The sequence below is a fragment of the Stegodyphus dumicola genome, chromosome X1 (genome assembly GCF_044657685.1).
Source record: "Stegodyphus dumicola isolate Sdum_Otavi_A_Nest chromosome X1, ASM4465768v1".
NCBI classification, from domain to species: Eukaryota; Metazoa; Arthropoda; class Arachnida; order Araneae; family Eresidae; genus Stegodyphus; species Stegodyphus dumicola.
The window spans coordinates 44,424,733-44,450,683 of record NC_140780.1 but is presented as its reverse complement, the minus strand read 5'-3'; positions in this window follow the sequence as shown (position 1 = coordinate 44,450,683).

Genomic DNA, 25,951 nt, shown 5'->3' with positions numbered 1-25,951 from the left:
TGCAAATTTAATCATTTTGTCTTCATGTCAAACGTTTTACGTGCAATAAATATTTTTTTTTGCATTTGCTTTCCTTTAGGGTGTTGCAATTTTAATGACCAGCAGTCTGCATTCGATCAGAATGCAATACTTTTATTCAAATGCTCCGTTACAAAAGCAAGCTTTTTCTTTGGAATATTTTTGAGGATATACAGTTTTCTTCTTACTGCTCTAAATTTATAACCAGCCTGATGAAGAATTCTGCAGATAATTTATTTCCTTTGTTTGTTCCTAATTTATTTCCTTTGTTCCTTCAGTGTGTTGCGATAGCAAGTGAAACATTTTGGATTCCCTTTTTACAATATTGATAATTTTCCCCTCTTCTATACAAATCAAAGTTTTTGGCCGGCCACTTCTTGGTGCATTTACAACACTAGCAGGTATATGAAATTTTCTATCACAGCCGTTACTGTGTATTGACTCCTATCTTAAAAGTAGCTATTGAAATACCCATTTCCAAAAATCTCAACAAATTTAGCATAAAATCTGACTTCCAAGTTATTTTAGCAGTTATTTTAGAGAATAAGAATCTCTTATCTTCCTCTCCATTGATTTACGACATAAATTCCTTTCTTGCATTAATCCCAAACTACAAAACTAAAATTTCATGGATAAAAGGACATACGGCATGGGACTTTTAGGAGGTGCCCGTAAAAAGTTTATCTGACAAGAATCAGGCCAGGAAGACGACAGATCAAACGGCAAGTATGCCTAAGTCTGCGGCGAGAGGGTCGAGGAAGATGAATCAACCTAGAAAGAAGTACAAAGGGGCCTAGGACTGAACAAGCACCTAAGGCCAATGCTGTAGCGAAAAGATTCAAGTTCAGGAGAAGCAGTAAAGAAAGAGTGGACTATAGGAAAGATTTTTCTTTATCCAATGGCGGGCACTTGCCCATTCATCATTGGCCAGTTCTAATGCCAGAAGTGGTGGCCATTTTATTGTCGAGGCACCTAATAGGGTACCTCTTCTGTGAAGGGACAAAAAGTTACAACCATGCCTTTTCCGGGATTAGAACCTGGGCCCTTTGATACCGCAGAAGGCTTCCCTAACTACTATACCGTCTGGGCGGCTTCATTGGAAAAGAAAGCGAAGCGGAAAAGAAAGATTCGAGATCTGTGATGAGCCCGAAGCAAGCTGCCAAATTAGTCCAAAGGCCAGGAGAATGTAAGGAGATCTATCGAATTCCGCTACCAGCCGCATCAGTAGTGGAAGAAGCGATCAAGGTAACCGAGAGACTGACATTACTTGTTCAAAATCTATATAATCTTCTCAACAGCTGCATTGAGGGGATGAGTTTGTAGCCAGCCTGGGAGGAGGTTTTAGCCAAATAAATGGCTTAGTACTGCAGCAGGTTTACAAGTTTACAAGTTTTAGAGCAACTGGATACCGAAGATAATTGAACATTTGTTTATTTCTATTTAAGTGAAACTATTTATTTTCATGCATTCCAGGTTGCTAGTCTATATCTTAAGCGAGGATTATGGCAATTAGTAGCTGGAATGCCTTTTCTTTACGAACTTTGAATGTGTTTTGTATTTTTTATGTGAACACAAATGTTATAGCAAAGTCCACAGTGTTTTAGTTTAATAAGTCAGTAAGCAGTTAGAAAGTTTAAAGCCGAGCAAACTATAGTAGTGTGTTTTACATGCTTATGCTTTGTATACGTAAAACTAGAAATTGAATGAATGTAATGGAAGCTTGTTGAAATTCATTCAGATTGGAAATTTACTATGTGTAACTATTCATACACTAGAAATTTAGCGTTAATGAAAATGAAAATGTACTAGAAAGTATGTGATAGTCTCTCCATAAAAACTTTGGTTTGTTATTAAATTAAATTCATGTAGCCATTAGCTTAAATTTTCATTTGTGTGTCTTTGAGGTCTAGTGCATCAAACATACTAATCATGTAGAATTTGTGGTAGGAGGTAAAAGTTGTTTTTGTAAAATATAGGACACACAGCTCAAACATTTCTACCAAGGTCATTAAGATCTCTGATTTCGAATTATTTAAACTGTGGAGAGAACGCATGTAAGGTTTTATGTTTATTACCCATATAATTTATTATTTGTTCCTGCAGCCATTTCTGCTTTCATCTGCTTCAAGTATGATGCAAATTAGTTTAATAGACATAGACAGCTGATCATCTAAATACTGTCTTCGCAGAGCTTTTAAATTTACTAAAATCGGCTTTATCATTTGCTGGCCGTGTTTCCTTGCGTTAGATCTAGGGCTTGCACCAAAATTTATAGGAGGAATATGTATTGTAAATCTCATATTTTAAATGAGTTTCACTTTAACTCTTGTGTTCTGTTAACTCCACAAGCAGTGGAATATTTTGTTATTATGCGTGCTGTGTAAATTGTTAGGCTAAAAAATCAGTGAAAAGGTTTGTTTCAAAATCTTCCCTGCGTTCGTGTTACATTATTAAAAGATTAGGACAGGGTTATAAGCTCTGTGCTGCCCTTCACGGAGCCAGAGATTAGCATTTCAAACAGATAAATTACGCACAAATTTAACACAATTAAATTTTATTCTTAATGGAGACTTACTTATTAATAAAATAAACACGTTTATTCTTATACATGAAAACTTCTACGATATTTTTTCTCTTGAGCTCTGGTTTTCATAGATTTAGTTTCCTTAAACCATTATTCATTAATTATATATTAAACAGTTTATGTTTTAAGCATGTGATATGTACTTTAGACAAAATAGAAGTCATTCAAAGAAATTAGAAAGAGACACAAAATACTTTTTATTAGAATAAAGATTAAGAAACTGCACTTAATAATTTGACATTTGTTAATAAGAAATAAAATAATGAAAAATTACTGATGAAAACTATAGAAATTTTAACTAATTAATGACAAAATGCACTGACTAATAGTCACTGATATTTAATATTATTTTATCTCAATAACATTGTCCTATCAAACACGTGAAATGGATGTTGAATGTAGCATGTTTCAATGTATACTACCAATAGATACCTTACCAAGAATCATAGTTTATGAGAAATATAAAGGATTCCATGCATAAAAGTTTTAAAAGTCAAAGCGGTTTGCCCTTTAAGGAAATGTTGAACAAAACTTTTACATATAAAATGAATATATGGGAGTAACTCAACCAGTATTAACTTATGATCGAACTCTTAGGTGCTGCCTTCGATTTAGCTGAGGGAAAACCTAAGAGGAAAAAAATCATTACGGATGAATAACTCTGTGTTCAAGCCGTCACCAGACGGGAAAAAATGCTTTAGTCGCTTTCACAGTTTATTTGCGCTCTACTAATCGACATTTCACTTCGCTTCATTTCTTAGTTCGTATTTTATTAAGAAACGTTTAAGGTTTTGTTTTAGAAATTTTACTTGACCTTATTTTCATGCAGTTGAATAAGAATGTTTCACTTCGACTTCATATTTGCAGATACTTCCGGTTTCTCCCAATGAATTTCTCTTAGAATTCAATAGGAGATTTTTAATACATTCATTAACCAGACTTCATGATAAGACTGATTTATAGAAGAAACAAAATGCTGCAATATCTTTCTCATTGATAAAATATCACTTGCAATGTTATGTAGATAATAATTCAAAATACTTAATCTGATATTAACATATATACACTTGTATCAGCTGCTTTCATAAAAACTTCCTGCTCCTACCAGAAAATGGTTTGAAAGCAGTAAACTATTTACACCTAATTTTCTGAAAGTATAACAATTAGACAGTCATAAGAAAGGTTATAGAATTAAAAAGTATACATTGAAACAGTAGTATTACATTTACCCTATTAATTTTTGCACTTGTAATTTGATTGTGATTTCACATTGAAATAGCCATTTGACATCATGACTGATGCAATTATTATTTCCTCTTTTTATCTGCGGCTTGTTTTCTGATTCTGTGCTATATTTTTGTATGGGTGCACGAAAGATTGAATGTTTTACTTAATTTACGAAAAAATGACATCTTATAAAAATATAGTGAATTTATTACTTTCCATTTCAGGCTTTCAATAAATTTCATTCTCAGTTATGCCGAGAAAAGATTTAAGATAAATGAAGCTAGCTAAGGCACAAATCGATACCTTAAGTATTCTGCATACTTTTAGATATACTTGGGTTGTTGATTTCAAAAGCTACCTACACAGAAGTGGTGAGTAGTGGCAGATCTAGCCATTCCTTGGTGTAATAGATAAAATATCTTTTAATAATAGTGACAGTTTCTGTTATGAATTTTTCCTGAATTAGCTACCAGTGTGTGTGGGTGTTATCACCGACCGGTTAGGCAATAAACTTGGCCAAACACAATGCCGATTTTATTTCCGGTGTGAAGTTCACTTTTCCACAGCAGTCACTTTCCACAAGCGTTTTCTGAAAAATGACTCTACAGCCCTTGGGAGCATAAATGGTACATCTCAGATACAGCTAAAATAATTTATAAACTGCTATCGAAGGTTGCTACTGACTAAACCAAGCGAGATCTCAGAATGAAGCCTTTCATAATGGTTATGGACAACATGGCACGATTTTTCAAACACGATACAGACGATGTATGTGCCATAGCACAGACACAATTGACTTATAGCATTGACTGCTCTAATGATCCCACCAATACGAATCAGCTGACGAACACTATTTATGTTTATGGTCCCATTTGGTGCCCTGGTTAAAACCACTAATTTCTCTTTAGTATAACTTACACAATATACTGCTCGCGCGTTAGTTTCATTTAAAGCGAGCGTGATACCTGTTTTGTAATGTCTTGCTATTTATTTAACAAAACATCTTTGTATTCTAATCATTTTTGGGGATTAGTGATTGAATAAAAGATTGATTGATGTGCTCTGTTTCTTTCTCATTAAACTAATCAGAATAATTCTGTATTGCTGTATTAGTTGTTTCTTACCCTGTTTCTTCCTCAAAATATCATACTTATTTGAACAGTATTATTAACAAAAATTACGTCTAGTATTTTTTAGATGCAGTTGTTTTAATATCGAACAACGGTAATATTCATTTTGATGAAAACTCAAACATTTGTTTCTGTGTTTGCCCCTTTTTTGGAAAGTTGCTATTTCATATTTACATATTAAAAATTCTGCATTAAAAGAAGATTCTGCATTAAAAGATGCATTAAAAGAAGTACATGAAGTAATACGTAAGAAATGAATGCCAAGATTACTCCTCTCTAATTTTGATTTGATCTCTTTTACGCTAAGTTGTATATCCTTTTACATATATGTAACAAGCTTGCACAACTTAACGGAAAGTGGCGAAATATTAAAAGAAATCTCTGTGAAAATTTATGGATAAGTATTGCATTCGAGTAAAACGAATTAAAATTTAAACTAAATTTTCAACTTCAGCTCAAAATGAAATAAAATAATCTTTTGTCAAGATGACTCACGACTTGCTGATTCCAATCATTTTTATCATATTTCCTAGGCACCTTGAAGTAATAGTACTAGGACCTAAAGTTCTTATAGTTCATAAGTAAGCAAGATTATTGAGTCTGAATGTTTAAGTGAGATATTTTTAATTTGAATTCCCTTTTTCCTTTGATAAGCTTAGTGAAAATATTTGCAATAGAAAGATCGGAATTTCTATCTTGGTGCATAATCTGTAAATTAGATTTTAATCATCTGTTTTATATCATTTTAATGCGAGGTACAATTTTTATTTTGCTCTAATTTTTTTCATAAAAATGTTTTAAAGGAATAAAAGCGAAAAGAGAAGTTTACTTTTTAACTTTTTCCTTCCTGCCAAATTGTTATATGTAAATAATTTCAGGGATTATAACTGATCTTACAATAGATTTTTAGTTTTCTGGTGGTGATAACTCTCTAAGAATAGTTGAAAGCTAGTTAGTGTAAACGATGAAGATGTAGAAGCAAATTAAGAGATAGAATCTTACAAGCTAAAACTTAGTACAAGTTTACTTCTTTCGACATTTATTGCTCATATTTCAGAGCTTTAATTAGGTGAAATTAAACTCCTTTTCCACAGTTAGTTTCATGTGTGTACCTTCAGGTAGGCTCATCAGTGGCGAGTGAAGCATGGGTAATTCAACTTGCATTCGATTCTCGTCGACAGGTGTGACTGCTGGGAATTTTATAGTTTTGTTTATATATAATCTAAACACGAGTCTGTTTGAGTTGTCTATAGAAAGAATTCCTTTTTGACTCAGAAGGCAGATAACCCACCTGTGTTTTGTCCTAATCAATTAACAAACTACTGAAAGTTAAATTTAAAAAAAAATCTTATTTGCTCATTTTGATGAAAACTCAAAATATTTTTTGTTTCTGTTTTTTTTAAGTTATTGTTTCATATTTCATATCTAAACTTCTATCAGATGCATCCAAATAAGTACATGAAGCAATACATGAGAAATGAATGATAGGATTCACCTCTTTAAATAGCAAAATCTAACCTTCTACTCACAATAGTAATTATAATCTCAATAAAAAAGTGATTAAAGTTATCAGAAAGGCAAAGAGGTTTCATGTTTTACCTTGTAAGTCTCTATGAGTTTTTAAATATTTTATTTTATTTATAATAATAATAATAATAATAATAATAATAATAATAATAATAATAATAATAATAATAATAATAATAATAATAATAATAATAACAATTTAATTATAATAATTGTTATAATGATTATTAATTTTAACAATTATTAATTATATTAATTATTAATTATAATAATTAATAATTGTTATAATGATTATTAATTATTATAATTATTAATACATATAATTATTGTTATTATTACCATTATCATTATTATTTTGTTCACATTAATGGACAAAAAAGCTATGAAATCGCTCCAACTTCCTTTTTATTGTAATTAACTCTAATAGCAGGCTGCACTTTGCTATTTACGGTGTTGTGTGAATATTGGAAAAAGCTGTAATGATGTGAAGATTATTATTATGACAAAAATGATAATAGGACAGCTCAGCGGCTCTTAGAATCAAGAGGAAAATAAAATGAAACATGAGTAATTAAGAATTAGTATCCTTTTTTTTAAAACAGGTTCATATAGGAACATAAAATTTTATTTTTGTCATGCTGTATATTATTTACTGTTGCATAATATGCAATATATGACTCGCTTGAGAATTAAAGGAATAAAATTTTCTGATTAGTACCGGCATACCAGTTAATTTACGAAATAAAAGAAGACAAATACAGCAAAGAAAAACAAAAAACTAAAAGGCACTCAGAATAATACTTCTACCCAGAATGGCACTGAAATTGGTAGTCAAAGATTTTAATATCTATATAAAGATGCTTAGGAGATTCCTCTTAGTTTAAAAAATCTATGAGTTTCAGAGAGAAAGATTGGGGACGAGCGAGGAATTCAGCGAGGAGTAACCAGAATGTTTTCTTAGGTATCATTTGCTAAGTGGGATATAAAGATTAAGTTCCTTGACGCTATTATCTGATGTAAAACGTGCAAGAAAGAAAAATTTTCTTAATTAGAGTATTTAAGAAAATTGAAGGCTTCATTAGGGTGAAACTGAAGGGTATGTTATCATGTTTTAAATGCCAGTAATGAAACTACTATGCGCTTCTAAAAGTTGGTAAGAGGAGTTTGACTGGATTTCAGTAGAGGTTTTATAAAAATAGTAACTGAAGTTATGTGTTTGAATAAATATCATAGAAGCACTGTAAGTATTGTGAAATTGTAACATTACATGCGGCTAAAATGTTCAAAATTTGTTGGAATGGGAAAAAAAATCAAATTTCGTTTTTAGCTTCTAAAATACTAGTACGTTGGTTATGACTTATTTTATTAAATTTTTCCTTGCCATGCATTAAACGTGTCAAATAGATTATCATGATACGTTTTGCAAATACCGGATGATTTGCTACTAATTTGAGTATATATGAGAGAATTTAACCAATAACAAAAGCTAGAACTCTATAATTAGATCTATATTACTGTCTTATAATGCACTTAAAATTTTATCTGAAAAGCAAAGGAATAAAAATTAAACTCAGTTTTAATTTAAATAATGGGCAAATTAAAGAAAATAGAAAATAAATTAGTTTAAAAGAAAGTAAGAAACGAATTCAAAAGTATAAAAGAAATTAGAAAGTAATATTGCAGTAGCAAATTCATTTTAAACATGAAAACTGCATTCCTTTTCAGTATACATGGTGTTTCATTGAAATGATAAGATAACATAACTTGAGAACGCTGTCCGCAGGAAACAAGAGAAACACAAAGGCACAGCAGAAACGTGATACAGAAATCAGAAATCAGTGTCAAGCGCTTTGTTACGAGAAACTTAACAGTATAACAAAAAGATAGATTTGGAATACAGTTTCACATAAAAATATTTTTTACATTAAAATAATATGATAAAACACGCATTTAACGTGAAAAATTATTTTGCATTTTCTTGGAAAGTTTGGATAAGTAAGGTTTGTACGTAGTTATTTTTATTTTCAAGCAAGATTCTAGATTCTCATCAGTAAGATGATCTCTCAATTTACTTTTGACAAGGTCTGTGCTTGAGAAAGATTGTTTACATGGATATCTAGAGCCAAAGAATAGAACAACAAATGCTAGTTTTTTTCATCTAATCATATGGTCAAAAATACTATTCCAGGTGTTGAAAATTGTCATGTCTTTTCTTATCCAGCGTCTTTCAAAGCAGACCACTTTTGCTGTGAACTAAATCAATTTATGTTTCTCCAGTGTTTCCATATCAGCATCAACGCATTCAGATTTGGAGCTCGATCATTCTTTATTTTTTAACTTCAGTAACTGCATTTCAAAAGTGACATTGTCAGAATTAAGGAGAAAATTATTTGGTTATTAAAGAAAGAATTATTCAAATTTATATCGAAGCGCAAACGTACAAGTTATGCATCTGAACTGCAAGCTAATCAGATAATTAGAAAGCGGATTACAGGCATCCACACAGCGTAAGAAGACACCGTTTTCCGTGGAATCACGGCTGCAGTACAAGAGGTTCTTATCTATATCTGAGTTGAACGAAGAAAAAAGGTCCATTTAAGATATCGTATTCAGTATCAGTAAACGGGAGAGTTCAGAAGGGGTTTCATGTTAGGTGTCTGTACCGCTGATCGGTCCTTGCACTATGAATTGCGTCGTTTGATGGTCCAGCAACAGCCGAGCACTAAAATCGCTAAACACTAATAATTCAATCCGGGTTCGATTCTATGTAAACGGGCTGGCTGCATGGGTGTATTCGTGGTTTTCTCCATGTGTAATGGGGGTACCAGCCCTTAAAATGTCCTCCACGAAGTCATTCCTCTCCTTAGGCAGATAGCCCTGATACGTTTTGCCATAATCAAATAAATAAGCAAACAAACAAGACCCGCAGGTTGATGCCACAGTTTATTGTGAGGTTTGGCAACAATTGACCAAGGAAGTAAATGTATAGCGCTCGTAAGAAGTCCAGAACAAGGAGATGGGGGTAAGAAATCACTTACCATTGCATATTCTGTGCCGCCGTAAATGACTCACTATCCGCAAATAGAAGTACTTTGCGAAATGTACAGCATGTTTCTATTGCTTCAGCCCCGGCATTGTTCAGACGCCCCAGATGGGGAAGTAACTGATGCCCTATATACTAGACAAGTACCTTAATACTATACAAGTATCTTATTGCTGTGCATCTTTAAAAATTAAATTATTTTTTAAATATTTGATTATTTATATTTGTACAAAGTTTCGTCTGTTTCCAAATGTTCTTTCAGGGTGAGGCTCATTCTCTGTCAGGCAATGTATTTAATAAATCAAGACAGGAATTACTGGCGTTATTAATGATAATAATTAATTTTTATGCACAGAAAATATAAAGCACAGTTAAATCAAGGAAGCAATGTTTTTAATCATTAGATATTAGACGAATGCTACGTATGGAGGCAAGGAAATCATGTCTTTCTGATGGAGAATTACACATCATAAATCTATATGAAAGTGGCAAAGAGAATTAATAAAATGTTTTCTTCGGATTTAATATTATTACTTGGTCTTTCAGATACGTAAAAATAGGTTTCAGGTTTCCCGGCTCTCTTTAATAGGGAAAAAGGAACTAAACGCTGCCATGGCTTCAAAAACAGTATCAAATCTTACCAAATATCTCTTAAAACTTAAAATAACTATAATAAGTTGTTAATATGATAAACCACTGGACACATAAATAGGAGTAACACAAGTACGCTTAATTTTACTTTCAAAACTGAAAAGAAAGAGCCTACTGATGGAATACAGAGAACATTCTGAACATACGGAAGGTAAAGATGAAGCATTGAGTCATTGGAGACACGGAAGTGGAAGAAGCATGAATTAGAATGTAAGATAAAGGAGGAAAAGATAATATATCGATAATTCATTGTTATTCATATCCATCAGATCATTATGTATACATTTGAATGCATTTATCTGGTCCTACATTGTGTTACATTTACCTAGCCTGATGCCAAAATTTAAAATTTATTTTGCCTTTCTTAAAAATTATCTCGCCGGATTTCTTTCACTTACTGGGAGGAAAGTATTGTTACGAATTTGGCATTTAAATAATTAACGTTAGTTGAATTGTAAATTAAATGGTTTTATTTCTAGCGCAGTGCAGCGCGTGACGAATATTAAAAGAAAGCTAAGCCGGAAAATTGAAAATACAAGAGTGCGTGCATGTAACATTTAATAAATATCTCTTTTTGATTTCGAGAAAGTACTAGAAAATTCTCACTCGCGATTTTAAAATCTTATAAAAGGAGGAAAACCTCTCAGTTCGTAGTATTTACTTAGTTTGTTGTTGTTTAGAAAACTGCTCTTGTTGACTGTAGCGAATTCGCGGATTAGCTTTCTTTAGCTGTTTTGAATTAAGTTCTCTTGAACGTTTGAGTAGTTAGAAGATAACTACTGTGATATATTGTGATACTGCACGATTATTGAAGTACATTTAATCATATTTGTTGTGATAATAATAAATTTTTGTTTATTTTTCATCGGATTTGTGCATTCATTTCGTAACGAACCCGTACGCACGCAACAATTTTTGGCGTCAGAAGTGGGATCTTGAATGCCAATCACGAGAGCGATGGAAGAACAGTTAAAACGATTCATGACAGCCTTTGCTGCATTTAAGGAAGAGATGAAAGACTCTGTTAAAGCAGAGATTAGATCCGTTAAAGAAGAAATGAAATCAAGACAGGAAAAAATGGAAGAATCTGTTAAAAACGAGATGAAAGCAGTTAACGAAGAAATGAAATCTAATCAGGAAAAGATTGAAGCAGGACAGGAAAAGATTGAAGCAAGACAAGAAGAGATGAAAAGGGAAATTACCTGCATAATAGAAAATAAATTTGAGGTTATGGGAGGCAGAATAGACGCGGTTGAAATTAAAGTTGTACAAATTCAAGAAAAAGTCTTTTCTGTGAAAGAGCAAATAGAAGACAGAGTTTCGGCCGTGGAACAACAAATAGGTTACAGAGTTGATTCTGTCACAAGAAGAAATACAAGGAAGAGTTTGTTCTGTTCAACAACAAATCAAATCCCAAATTGACAGTTTAAAATTCTGTTACGTGCTATAAGCTGCATTAATCTTGTAGAGACATTAGGTTAATTGGAAAAGCCGGAGAAATGAAAAATGAGCAACCACCTTCGCCGGGAATCGAACCACGTACATCTGGAATATCGGCCCAGCCTGCAGAACCACTACATCACGAAGGCTCGCTAGGAAGGTGGAAGAAATACCCTATATACTCCCATTTTTAAAGGGCGACTGGTGTTTCCAGGGGACCCAATCGCCAAATCCTGGGTGTGGAAAATCCTCATCCAACACCCTTCCAGTTCGGGCGCCACTGTAGAGACATTAGGTTTTTTGGAAGCCGGAGAGTTGAAAAATGAACAACCGCCTTCGCCGGGAATCGAACCACGGACATCTGGAATACCGGCCCAGCGTGCAGAACCACTACACCACGAAAGCTCGCTAGGAAGATGGGAGAAATACCATATAATCTTCTATGCTTAATTTTCCATATTACATTTTCAGCAAATATTTATTAGTTAATAAAAAATAACAAAGTAAAAATTATCCTTCTTTTAATCTTGCCTTCACAAATCATTATGCGAGCATCCTTTTACAATTATTAAAGCATGTCTTAAAAAGGCTTGACCGCGATGTTATCGTCATGCGATGATTTGTAGGTATTTTATTTTTTACCACGATATTTTCGACGTCGATGTTTTTAAACTGCGAAGTTTTTGAACCTCTTTATTTTCGACGACGATATTTTGTACCACGATGTTTTAGAACTGCGAACTTTATTTTCTCAAACGATGTTTTGTACCACGACGTTTTCGCCTTGTGTTGTTTTCTTCGCGATGTTTTCGCCGCAATGTTTTCGGCGGATACCATTTGTACTGCTTGAAAGCATCAATGTAAATTAAAATTAAAGTATTAATGCATGTTTAAAAATAATGATTTAAAGCGTGTCGTTTGGTTTCTAAACATCATGCAACAAAGTCTCATCTCGATAAACACTCAGGATTCCAGACCCTTTTGTTCTTCCGTGGAGGTGTCAACTTAGAAAACATGGCAATGGTTGATTTTTGATTCATTGTTAATCGCGTCCTTAAAGCAATAAATAATAAAGAAGTTATAGGGAAATGCATACATGGTTTAGGGAAAATATTAAAATTCGACTTATTGAGAATGTGAAGAAAGTAACTTCGGTAGCTTTCAAAGAAAGTTAGACTTTTCAAATATTTCAACCAAATAAATTAAGAAATTCATTTTAGTGAGAGAAGTAAATTTCAATATGTGTTTTTGAGGACATACGTGTAATTTTACATACTGAAAATTTCAAACTATGGAACCTCGTGATCTAAGCTGTACTTAATTTATGCATTCTGAAATGCATTAAGTGCTTATAAATTACCTAGAAAAAATTTCAAAGGCGACAAGTAATATTGGCTAATAATATAATATGTTTATTCAAAATGTACTTACGGTTCTGCATTTAAGACATTTCCAAGAACGAATTCCGATTCTACTGTCCTTACTCATCTTTATTTTCATTACCTAACTTCGGATAAAATAGTCAGTCATAATCCTTTAGTATATTTATCTTTCAAAATTATACATGTGTTGCTCTTTTATACCAATACATAAATTTGACGTAAGACTGTAGGTCTCTAGCTATCTCTAGCTTTCTTTTTTGTCTTTATACCTAATTTTAAGTCATATGTATTATTACGTCCACCTGTGTTACATGCTTCTGTTTATTTATGCACACCGGCTTATCCATTTACTCTTAATCACCATTTTAACAAACGATGTTGTTTCGGCTATTCAAGACTGAGCTTTAGAAATGAATCAGAAATCAGAAGGTATTACCATTCCCTTATGAGTCTCGAATAATTTTAACTGAGCCCATGAGTGTCTTCCCTATCACTTTAATTGCAAACGGTGTATTTAAATTTGTGTCAATGAATACATACGCATGCGAAGACTAATCTTAATTTAAAATATCGATTATAAATCTAACATTAGAGCAGTGAAAATCCCACATTGCTCATATGGTATGAAATATTTCTCATTGCATGAGCAATGCTTCAGACTACGAAATTTTACTGGTTCTTTGATGTAACAGATTCCCACCAGTGTTTAAGAATGAAGTTGAGATATGAAGTTCGTAGCCTTAAGTTCGGCAGTAGGTGTTTCTAGAATTTATATTTATAAGCTTTTCGTATACATAATGAAGTAAGGTTTAGATAACATTTCGAGTTTAGAATGTGATCCAGAATTTTCAGGCGTTAGGTTACTGAATATATTTATATTTCAATCAAATAACCACGTTTTTCGAGAATGATTAGTAAACATAATTGCCCGAGAATGATTAGTAAACCTAATTGTGCTATTATTTGTATCCAACACACCCTAGTCTTAATTCGAGAGCCTGTTGCAGCGAAAAACACTCACCAAAAGTAGTTTTTTTAATATAGAAATTATTCGATACCCCTACGGCCAATTGCTTACACCTTTTATAGTTCACAGAAGGAGGAAAAAATTCAATTCCAGCTTCTTGTGTTTTACATTTCTGTGCATTTTAGCAGCAATATATACACTGGTGTGCAAAACTTAAGCAACAGGTGTTCTTTTTGCCATAACTCCACGATAAATCATCTAAGAGACATGAAATTGGGAAATGAGAAACAGCATTTTGTATTTAAACGATGACGAAAGCATAGCTGCGCAAAAATGAATACAATGCATACAGTATGGAATCAAACAAAAAAAAGTTTATTGAACTCATACTATCGTTATACATGATTGCCTGTATAAGAGGAAGAGCAACAAGCAGATGTTACTCAGTATGGGATATGCTCTCCCCTTACTGCAATGGTTGTTTCTTACCTTCTCCCCGTACTCAGCAGCAGATTGTTCAACAGATCTTGAGGTAAGAGTGCCAATTCCTCAAGCAGCATCTGTTTCAGTTATTGAGTGTTCCCGGAGGATGTAATTGTGTGGCAAGACGTCTCCCCAAAGCATCCCACACATGTTCTATGGAATTTAAATCAGAGCAGTACGCTGGACAATTCACTCGAGTAATATCTTCACATTCCATTAGCTCCTCAACAGCAGGAGTCCGGTGTGGCCGTGCCATAAAAGTTTAGTTATCCATAAAAACGAATTCAGTTCCAGTGGCACCTCGGAACAGACGCATATGAGGAAAGATCACCTCCTGACAATCGATATCTAGTTTCAGAACCTCTTTCGAAAACGTGGAGCTCTGTCCGCCCGTTCAACATAATGCCTCCCCAGGTGGGAACTCCAGGACCACTGTAACGGTCTCTTTCCGTGATGTTGCTGGGATGAAGCCATGTCTCGACCTCTCTCCAAATCAACTGGCGTTGAGAATCACTTGTGGCACTAAAACGACTTTCATCCGTAAAGAGGACACGACTCAATTGATGAGATGTCAAGTTTCTATATTCTTTGCACTACTCTAAACGGTGGCACTGATGGCCAACTTTCAAAGGGATGCAGCGTTCAGAACGTAGGGTAAATAGCCACTTTTGTGATGGAGTGTGGACGCTGTAAACCGCAACACCTGTTGCCCCGCTGTTGTACACAGTTGCTGAGCTATGGTGCTTTCTGACTGGTTTCAGGCTCATTTCGCCTGTAGGTCGTCCACTGCATTTGTTTTCCTTGGACGGCCACCCTCAACTTTTCTAACAGCTATACCTATGGTTTGGAAGGCTTTTCAAGTTCGCGAAATGAACTTTTTATTGATTCCAAACTCTTCAGCTCCACTGATCACACTATGCCCCTCCTCCAGCTTTCCGATCATTTTTCTACGTGTGAAGTCATCCAGGGGATTTCTTGTAGACATATTTCACGAAAGAAACTTACTTGTACTTGCAGCGAATGTCTTTATTTGCGTCTCCGTCCTTCCTTTTATTGTAGTCTTGAGTTGAGCGCGCTGGCCGCACGCGTTTTTTGTACGCTTACGTCGTCTGTGACTTTTTTTTCTGAAATTTGCATGTGTATGACTCTTCTACTGAATTGTGTGTTCATTGTACTCATCGCAAAATCCTCTTTTCGGCAATTTCATGCCTATGTGATTAAAACTCACATTGTTGCTTAACTTTTGCACACCAGTGTATTTTCCAGGGTTGTATAACGGAGTTTACAAGGAATATGAAAATATACATACATATATATATATATACAGAAAATATAAAACGGTAATACAGAAATTCCATCAAAACGCTTTTTAGATTTTTATAATCTTGAAAAAATTTAAAATCCTGCTGCACTTTAGTCTGCAGTGCATATTATTAAGTTTATAGCTTCGGTGGCATACATTATATATTTTAATAAGCCCTTCATGTTCTATTTCAAGCTTATTTTCTGCTTCATATATTTTATTGTTTATTTTAAATTTTGTGCTTTATATACTCATGGTTGTAAAATTATGTCACTTTAAATTTTGAGAACATGTTGCTAACGTTATTTAAGTTGACCTGTAAAAATTTTCGAAACGTTTCTTAGTAAAATCTCTGTCAGACTAGAAATTAAATAGTAAATTGTATTTTCTTTGTGTGTCCAGCTTTACAGCTCCTACATTTAGATTGCTTATCAGGAAGGAATGATGCATATTTATTTGAATAGCTAGTTTTACACAGAGCTCAGGAAACAGTGGAAATATACTTAACCATTTAATGAAATTAATATTAGTAGATGTTCACTGATAGTTTCTTATCTTCCCGTAAGACTAAATGCGCTTACCTTTGTTGTCGTGCTGTTGTTGTTACTAATCTTGCTTATCAGAATCAGATCAATATATCGAAATTCATCGCAGTAAGGAGTCAAAGTTGTGTGGCAAGAGGATTCATTGTGTCAAGGAGTCAATGGTTGGCAAGAGCCTTGGGCACCATACAAGTGACAGTGCGACTTTGCTCAGTTCCGCTCCCAGTTTTGAAGCAGAGCAAATTCAATCGCGGTAACTAGTCAACGTTGTGTGGCAAGAGCATTCATCGTGTGAAGGAGTCAATGGTTGGCAAGAGCCTTGGGCACCATACAAGTGACAGTGTGACTTTGCTCAGTTCCGCTCCCAGTTTTGAAGCAGAGAAAATTCAATCGCGGTAACTAGTCAACGTTGTGTGGCAAGAGCATTCATCGTGTCAAGGATTCAATGGTTGGCAAGAGCCTTGGGCACCATACAAGTGACAGTGCGACTTTGCTCAGTTCCGCTCCCAGTTTTGAAGCAGAGCAAATTCAATCGCGGTAACTAGTCAACGTTGTGTGGCAAGAGCATTCATCGTGTCAAGGAGTCAATGGTTGGCAAGAGCCTTGGGCATCATACAGGTGACAGTGCGACTTTGCTCAGTTCCGCTCCCAGTTTTGAAGGAGAGCACCATGGGGACGTGTCCGAGCGTCTCCCTCTCTTCTTCCCATACAACCAACCTCTCGAGAGGACTTTTAGCTCACCGCATATTTAGAGTGCTTCCATGCCGCACAGATACTATACATTTACAAAACTCCATGCTTTCTCAGGGATTAGAATCCTGGTCGTGGTAGTCAACGTCGCTTACCACTATCCCGATTGGGTGGCGAACTCATCTTTTCTTCATAAACGTGCTTCAATAGTAAGCTCAGATTAATTTGAGCATATTTACATCAAAATTTAACCTCATATATTAAACCTACTTTTACGAAGAGTGAAATTAAATTCATATAGTAGTAATGTTAACCTTATTTAACTTTGCCAGTGCAGAGTCATACATTTTGCTCTATCGAAATTAGCTGCGGTTATAAAATATAATCTTACAGGAAACTCAATGTTCTTTTCGAATTCAAGGAGCAGATTAATATAATGACACACTACATCGTAATTTCTCAACATACCGAAATAACAAATCTCTTTCCTCGTAGGACAAAATTCTTATGTTTTCTTTTTATTTCAATCAAGTACATTCTCATAATTTAGTGTTTAAAAATTTGTGCACATGTATAAAAAAACTCCGAGGCAGAACCAGCATGTATGCTTATATATTTTTCTGTCTGAAAATATGTAGTAGACATCTGAGTATTGCAGCACTGATATAATGCCTCCCTTTTTAAAGACTACAAAATCTTTTATCGAAAGAAAAAATATTTGAAGTAAAGAAACACCAATAATGAATTGAAAAGACATATTATTGGTGATGTGTAGGTCAGTTGATCGGTTTCAGTTGATCGGTTAAAAAGAAAGAAGTGTTGTTCTCATAACGTGATAGGAGATACACTAATAATGAACTTTGTTTAGCTAATGTATGTAGTGTGGATACATCTGTATGTCTGTACACACATAGGGTGATTATCTACCACATATGCAAAACTGTGTGAGTGGTGCGTTACTCAGAAACGAAATTAGACAATAATGCAGGGTCAAAAATGTAATCGTAACGCTTTAGAGCGAGTTATTGGGGAACCAGTAAAACGTCTTCATAGAAAAACCATCATTCGACAATCAGCGAACAGTTAGCGACTGACAAAGGATCGCAGCGAACAGTTAGCGACTGAAATTTCATAATTCAGCACACTTAGCTCATTCAATACATGCGAATACGTGCGATAGAAACCTATCAGGATGAGATCAAAAAGCATAATTTACGAAACTTTGAACATCTGAGTCGCTTTAATATTTTTAATTATTTGTCAGTAATATATGTATTTCAAATACGGGCTCTCCTTTAAGGTTACCTTGTATTATTTTTATAGACTAACTGGAATACATGTATGCAGTTAGACGAGTTAGATTGTAAACAATAGAGCTATTATAACAATAAGGCATCATGTACATAATAATATATTTCCATATAAAATGATTGTTACTCCTCCCACCTTTGCAAGAAGCTTTTTGTTTCTGAAGAGGATAGACTTACATCTGGTCGCATAAACACTTTGATAAAATTTTATTCAAAACCAACGCGAATCTAAAATGGCTTTTCTTCCCCAATTTTAATGGTAACATGAATTACAAGAAAAAATACAAACAAGTTGTTTTTATACAAACAGTAGGATGAGGAAATATGCAAGCAGTATTTCTTCCGGACGCTTCGGTTCATTAATGTGAACAGAATATTTCTCTGCTATAATCGTAAACCTGAGTAAAGAACTTTTTCCGGTTTATGGGAGGAATAATCTTGCTGTGAGTGAATTTTATACGATATGTTTTCGTGATCAGTGATATCATCATAAATTGTATTTGTTTCAAATTTCTGATTAATATTTTTGTTAGACTTGTTTTTTTTATACTCGACTAACATTATATATACTTATACATATACATATATAACGTTTAGTCTAGTATAAAATACACTTCATTACATATCAGTATACCTTGTTATATATATATAATGTGAACTTTCTTAGATTGGTATCTATCGCTGCCCGTCGATTAAAAATGCAAGTATTCGAATATTTTCTTGTGGAAAGAACACGCCTTGTTAACCACCATCATTACCATAATGACGACATTCCTGATGTATGTTGAAATCGCTATCAATGAATGCTCCCAACCACGCTTGAGTTCTCTCTACGTCAATGGAGAAAACCGGCAATCAAAGAGACGACATCAAAGCGATGGCCACTGAAATATCATCTTTAGGCCACGAATTAATTGTCAGTGAATAGTCATCTGATAGAGATTAGGAAAACTCTCCTTATATTTTCTGTGCTATTAAAAAAGCATGTATGCCTCATTACATATCAGTATACCTTATTATATATATATATATATATAAATTCTTTTTTTCTTTAAGCGTAATACGTCTTTTAATTTGTTTCTCAAAAAGGAAAGAACATGCAAATGACTTTAATAATAATGCAGCCTGATAGAGGGCTAAAACTGTAAAATATTAGTAACTGAGCTTATGCAGTTTTACAGCGCTAACTACGAGTAATATAACTTAAAGTTTTGTGTCGTCTGAAGTAAAGTGTGATGTTTCATTAATCTTTTGATACATTTTTACAACTTTAAAGGAAAAACAAGTATTTTTATAATAATATTTTTCTCTTCTGTACTTTAAATTTATACTGTATTGGCTTAAAATGTTCGGTAGTTTGTAAAATATTGTAATCTTATTTCATCATTATTGCCGAGAGTAGTTCATAAATATTATCGTATTTACTCGCGTATTTCCCCCTTTCTTCTACTAATTTTATCGCACGAAAATCAAGAGGAGAAAATTATGCGAATAATTTAATTTCTGAAGGATCTAATTACAGTAAGAATATAATAAATGAACAGTTTTCATGGATAAAAACCGGTAACGACCGTGGTATTATACAGTTAAAAGAAATATGAATGCCAATAAGAATACACAGTAATATTAACATTAGAGTATATAATAACAGACTTTCTGCTTTGCTGTAATTCGAATCTACGTCGCTCTTATTATAGACCGTTGCTACATCTGCTACAGCTTCCAAAGCTGTTACTATCGTCACCGTCTTTTCCACTGTTGAATCTGTGTTTTCCTCTTCTTCAGAACCTTCAAGGGTATCCGTTTTCTTGAAGTTATGCACTATTATTATTCATCATTAAGAGCTTCCTCATACAAAACGTACGAGTAAATCAATTAGTAAAGTGAAAACTATCACTGTATCGACGAATCCACTTTAAAATTTAGACAAACTCGTTTTTGTAACACTTTGAGAAAGAGGAAAATTACATGATTTTAAAAAAAAATTTCAGATCTTTTATGCGAGTTAATAGAGTAATTTCAAATCGTAAAGAGCATTTTGAGGGTTAATATATTTTGCGAGGCAGTCAACTGAAGTATGTTCGATTCTGTCGGAATGAAATACATAAAATTTCGTATCTCTTAAAGTTGAAAAGACTTACAAATATTTGTACTCTTAAACTGTATAAACGATGTTCGACAAGCCGGCTAAAGATTTATATTTTTAGATGTTGACCCGAACTATGTGTTTTCAATTGCACGTTGCAAGATTTGGAAATTATTAAAGCATAACGAATATTTCGCTTACAATTTTTACTCTGAAGAGGACTATATCAGAACATTCGATTTTAATTTTAGAGAGTTCTTCTAATAACAAGTTTGATGCTACTTTTATTAAATGATCTATCTTGATTTAAGAAACTTAGCAACTGGAGGAAATTAGATAATGAAAGAACTAATACATATAGCCATTTTTTGATATATAATGTTGTTATTTACTATTGCTATAAAGGGTATGGCTGCGAGACGTGTGATGAAAAACCATCTAATTGTTAGTTAGTATCATTTGAGTTTTATATTTTCTGTTTTATTCTTCAGAAAATGAGATATAAACAAAAATACATAAATGTTAAGAATTCTTGATTTCTGTTTTAAAACATTATGTTTATTAATATTACCTCTGCAGTTTCTCTTGCGATAATGTCTCCCAAGTGCACTTTTTTGTTTCGTTATTTCTGTACGTCATTTAAGCCTTTATTTTTATTTTTAATCTATTTTCACCTGTCTATATGATTAGTTAAGAATATTAGTTTAAGTATTCACTCGAGCAGTAAATACCGTATAGATATTTAGGAATTTCTGAATTAAGTAATATTTTGAAACCTAACAGCATTTTAAAACGCTTTTCGCCATTTGTCCGGTAGTAAAGAACTTATTATTATCTAATATGCACTTGTTAATTTGATTATATATTTGATAAATTAGGTTTCATTAAAGTCGAAATTAGTTTTATTACTAAACTTCTCGAAGAATCAAATAGACTTGGTTTCGTATTTAAAAAAAACCTATTGCACTTGATTTTCAGCTTATTAAATATTTAATTACTCAGCTTATAAAAGATTTTTAACTCATGAATTAATATTTAAAAGTACATTATATTTGTCTTAAATGTATTTACATTTTTTTAATTGCCAGAAATTGCAATTAAATTTCTTTAAATTGGTGGAATGTATAAATCACAGAATACTCAATCGGCAGAATATCCTTACTTTACTCATACAGTATGAAGTATCTTCCGGATAAGCTTCCAAGTCATGATGCGTCCCTTTGCAGAAGAATATTCTAAGAGAGCCGTAGAAAATGTGTTCTTTAGATTTTTGTTGCGGGATTGCATAGCCAGAGAATCTTCTCATACCCATAACTACTAGTTTATGGTCTATTATTAGATGTGCAGTTCTACAAAATTGATGTAAATAGAGCTGCTATATTAAATTACGAAAACAAATGTTTAAACGAATCAAGAAGAGCAGTTTGTTCAAGGATTCTTATTACTCACGAGTAAGCTATATCTCATTCATAGTCTTCTTAAGGATCATGGTACCAAAATCGAGTGTACAAGGTTCTCCTTGAACTATGGTATGGACATCTGAGCATTAATAAACATAATAAATATGGCATATTTAAGCACTTACTGAATGTTTGCCATTAAGAAGGGTTAGCTGCGAAATGAATTTCGTGATTTTTCCCATGTGTAACGTGAATACGAGCCAGATTTCCTTAGAAAATCCTCTACGAAGGCGTATCTTCCCTTAGGCAGGTAGCCCACATGCTCTTTGCCTTATCCAAATAATCTGACCTAAAATTTTTACCTTGCTTTAAGTTCTTAAATTTAGAATTTTTCCTTTCTTCCAACGAACAAAATATGTACAGTTAAGATATGAAAATACCTTTCAAAAAGTTCATGTATGTGACGTGAAAAAATAAGATAATTTTATATCAAACTAACACTTAAAGTAAACGTTAAATCTGTGCCTCATATTATAAGGTATTTCTCCCGTTTCCTAGCGTGCCTTCGTGGTGTAGTGGTTCTGCACACTGGGCCGGTATTCCAGAGGTCCGTGGTTCAATTCCAGGCGAAGGCGTTTGCTCATTTTTCATCTTTCCTGCTCCTAAAAAGTGCCTAAGGTCTCTACAGTAGCGCCCGAACTAAAAGGGTGTTGGGTGAGGATTCTCCACACCCAGAGTTTGGCGATTGGGTCCCCTAAAAACCCCAGTCGCCCTTTAAAAAGGGAAGTATATAAGGTATTTCTCCCACTTTCCTAGCGTCCCTTCGTGGTGTAGTGGTTCTGCACGCTGGGCTGGTATTCCAAAGGTCCGTGGTTCGATTCCCGGCGAAGGCGGTTGCTATTTTTCATCTTTCCTGCTACCAGAAATATACCTAATATCTCTACAATCTTGAATGATAAGTGAGATGTGGTTAGTCTAAGAGCAGCAATTTGTAATTTAAAAACGTGAAGAATCAAAGTGTACAAATGGTGAATAAAAAAGGAAAAAATAAATAATGTCATAATGAAATCATCGGAAACAATGTAATAAATAACAAGATGTTCTAAATATTAGAAATGATGTAAGAAATAATTGAATAAAACTCTAAAATTTATTATGATGCAATACATCAAAATACGTAACTCTTAATAGTTCATAATTATAAGCTTTAAAATTTATTAAGAGATAAATGACCCACAAATTTAGATGACGTTAATATATTTTAAGGGTAATGATTTGCTTACGGAAAAGAAAAATGATACAAATATATGCAGTCTATCTCTAAACTAGAGTTTCCTGGTTATAGGCTTTTATAATTAACATTATGATTAAATAAAGCTAATTGAAGCCTCCCGCAAACTCGCAACCGATGTAACAAATCAAAATAGGCAGGCAGTTAACGATTCCGGAAAGTATGCTGGAACAGGAATACCTAATGGTCAAATGAAGCAGCAATAGTTATTTTCTATGAGAAATCTTCTGTTAACTTGTCATGGTGGATGTGGTGAAATTAGATTAGTTTTACTAGAACTAGTTAGCAAAGTTGCATTGGATGAATGCTGTATGGTATTAATTTTACTATGTAGAAGATAAATTATTTTCAGTTTACCAAAGTTTTGAACGCATTAAAAGTTATTGATTGGCAATGAATTATGTGCTAAGGAGAGTAGCTATTTATTTTTAAAGCTTTTATAGAAAGCTACAGACGCTGCGAAAAGTATTTATGTCTACGAAATATTTTATTATAAATCATGCATGTCACATTCAGGGTAATTTTTTATACATCCCCTGACTTCAAATTTTAGAGGATATCAGACGGAGGGCAAAGAGCTGCCATCCTTTTTTTAAAAAAGGGAAATACCTCTGTAAAGTAATGGCCTTTCGATTAATCTTTGATCTAAGATGGCAAATATGTTTGGTAGCCGGAAAGGTGCGTTTTAGAAATAGCTTTCATAAATCACAGACAACGCGGAAATGAAAACGTCGCCTCTATTTTGCCAAACGCCGTTTCAAAAAATGTGATATTCCGGCTCTATATACACCATTTAGGATCGAGGAAAAATCAGAATGTCGCATAATTTCCCTATCCTTCTTCAGTTACAGAATAAGCTACGCTTTTCTTGAAATTTTTAAGATGTTACAAAATTTTACGATGTCCACAAGACTTTTCGAAGCAAGTGTTTTATTATAATTCATGTTAAAACAAAAAAATTGTTATTGTTGCTAATGCTCACTTGTCTGACCTGTAGTCAGCTCAAGCCGACTAAATTCCTGGCGGCAAGGAGCGCAAGTTTACGTTTGTCATTGGCAACAGCCTTGAGCACCTTACAGGTTACAGTGCGATTTAGCTCAGTTCGGCCCACAGTTTTGATGGAGAGCACCCCGAGGACGACGGAGGGTCTCTCACCCCTGTTCTCTTATCAGCAACCTCTTGAGAGGACTTTCGGCTCACCACATATTTAAAATGCCCCCATACTGCACGGACACTATGGATTTACAAACATCCATGCCTTCTCGGGTATTCGAGCCCGGACCTTTGGCACGGCAGTCAGCAACGCTAATCCCTATACCGGTTGAGCGGCGAAACAAAAAAGTTACATCAATGTTAAGCAAGTGCAGAAGAGTATTGAAATGCAGTCTGAACTATTAAGTCATTGATAATGATTAACAGAGTCTCAATAGGTTGTGTCAAACGCAAACTGAAAGGTTCTATTCTGGTGCAGAAGATAACTACTTAAGATGATTAATGGAAATTAGATAATTAACCATAGAATATCGAGAATGAAGGCAATATTCCTAACTAATGCTTTTAAATTATGGTGAATAATTTTAACAATATTACATTTAAAACCACGGTTCTTGTTGTGTTTTACTATCTAAAGTGAGCAGTTACAATTTCTTTTAAAAATATTCTATTAACGTTTCATAGCTAATTTGATGCCGGCTGTAGTAGTTTGCTTAAGAGAGATGCCAGGCTTGTCTCGGCTCTACCAAAAGATCGGAATTTGAAACTCACTCATATACATTATAGGCTTTGTTCACGTATAAATAGAATCTTCTAAAAACTTAATTTCGAAAATTTTATCTTCGGCAACGCTTTTATATGTCTTTAAATTAATTACACCACGATTAATTTTGATTAGATGAGGAATGATTATTTTGACTGACTAAGGAATGGGAAATCTTCCTTCACTGATACATTTTACTTGGAAACTGATATAAAAAACTGAGTAGATGCTATTTTACTGAAAAGGTGTTGTACGACAAAATGCGTTTCACTCTGAAAGCATATCTTATTTAATTGATTTCTTAAACTGAAACAATCCACAAAGTGTTTTGGAAGTCCACTTCATTGAATGTTTTGCTTTAGAGCTTAGTCATACTCAATTTCTATTAATACCACCTTTAAATGTGTAATTAATTCTTCCCTTTCTAATGCAATAGACATTCGTGGCGTGATTAGAAAGCACGTCCGACTAGCTGTCGAAGTATCGGAGTTCGAATTCTGATAGTAAATTTTATGTTTATATCTAATGGCTACACAAATGGATTCTTATTTTCTCAGCGTCGCGTGAGAAGTTATTTGTGTAAGCAGACCATTTCAAGAATCTTCGAAACTGTCGAATATACCTCGATATTCTGTTAAATTTCAATTTTTAATAAATTATAACTATACAGTTTTATTATTTTCTTAGGGGTAACCAAGGATCGCAAAAAAATGAGCCAACATGCAGCCCGCGGGTTTGACAAGCGGGGCATCGATGACTTACGGATCCGAACCACGACGTAGTTCAGCTTGTTTAGAACTGTGTACGGACCATCCCAAGGTGACTTTAGTTAAGGTCTGAGTCCTTTCCGTCGAGTCGGATTCCACAACCACACCTTGTCTCCGTTGAAATCGATGTCCAGTAGCTCTGGTGTCGTATCGGGCCTTCATCTTCTCCGTCGCCAAGCTGATTCCCTCTCGTGCAAAATTGTGCATCACTTCAAACCGGGCCTGGAGATCTTGGAGGTTTTGCTCAGGCGATGAAGGCGTGATACGTTCAAAAGGCACTCCTACATTGTAACGCTGCAGCTTTCCTCGGCAGCGTTTCTTCGGTCCTTTCCGACCCCCAGAGGCATCGCAAGA